At 39.3% G+C, this 1,253-nt stretch overlaps 1 pseudogene; it reads left to right on the top strand.

The window, feature by feature from the left end:
* Positions 1-335: 335 nt before the first annotated feature.
* Positions 336-449, top strand: LOC111730163 (annotated as a pseudogene).
* The last annotated feature ends 804 nt before the right edge of the window (positions 450-1,253 follow it).

Here is a 1,253-nt window from a genome sequence, read left to right as displayed (position 1 = left end):
CAACAGCCAGTGAATGGAGGACCTGAGACTAGAACTCAATGCCTATTTAAATGTTCTTTCAAAATTTATGTCACTCTCCCTTTATTATATGTTGCAAAATTACTAAATTATTTTTTATCTATGATGTTCCACCATGTTAAAATTGACACCATGTGACAAGCAATTAAATAAATGCTTTCTACCTTCTTTCCTTAAAATATTAGCTGCATACAATGTACTGATTTACTGTTATAACAATTCAATTGATTTTTTTCCACCTTCTGCAAGGAACTGTGCAAGTTTCTTAGGGCTGCCATAGCAGTGCCACAAACTGAGTGGCTTAAAACAAGAGAATTTTCTATGGCCATGCCACCCTGAACACGCTCGATCCCATCTGATCTCGGAAGCTAAGCAGGGCCTGGTTAGTATTTGGATGGGAGACTGTCTAGGAAGACCGGGTGCTGTAGGCGTTAAAAACAAACAAACAAACAAACAAACAAACAAAACACACAAAAAAGAATTTTATTCTCTCACAGCTTTGGAGGATAGAATCTGAAATAAAGGTATCAGTAGAGCCAAACTCTCTCTGTGGTCTATAGGGAAGGATCCTTTCTTGCCTCTTCTAGTTTCTGGTCCTTACAGGCAATCCTTTCACTCTTGGCTTATAGATACATCATGCTAGTCTCTACCTTCATCTTCATATGGCCTCCATCGATCTGTGTCGTGTCTCCCCTTCTTATAAGGATGGCAGTCATTGAATTAGGGCCCACTCTAACCCAGTATGACCTTTTCCTAACTTGATTACATCTGTAATGTCTTTGCTTTCAAATAAAGTCACATTCACAGATACCGCGGGGTTAGGACTTAAGCATTTCTTTTGGGAGGACAAAATTCAACTCACAACAGGTGTATGGCTGTCATATTATTACCTATATTCTAAAGATGAGGACTTTGCGAAGCTCAGAGGAAATAAGTCAGCATTTCTCTGTGTTTGGCCTAACAATTGCCTGCATCACAACCACCTGGAAATTTGTTACAGTATGAACTCCTGGGCCTTATCGTGGAGCTGCAAAATCAAAATCCCAGATCCATGTGTCTAATGAGACTCAAATGTGGTTTATGGAAACACTTAATTTGGGGAAACTCCTAGATCGATAAGAGCCACCAGAAATTTTGTGAATAAGTGGTAGAAACTGAATGCAAGCCTAGGCAGACTTCAGAACTTTATTTCCTTAGTGGGCCCCATTTCATCTTTCATTTTCTAATCCCAGAAT

Source organism: Pteropus vampyrus, unplaced genomic scaffold (genome assembly GCF_000151845.1).
Source record: "Pteropus vampyrus isolate Shadow unplaced genomic scaffold, Pvam_2.0 Scaffold302, whole genome shotgun sequence".
Taxonomy (NCBI): Eukaryota; Metazoa; Chordata; class Mammalia; order Chiroptera; family Pteropodidae; genus Pteropus; species Pteropus vampyrus.
The sequence above is the reverse complement of the archived record's forward strand: the minus strand, read 5'-3'. Positions and strand labels throughout refer to the sequence as shown.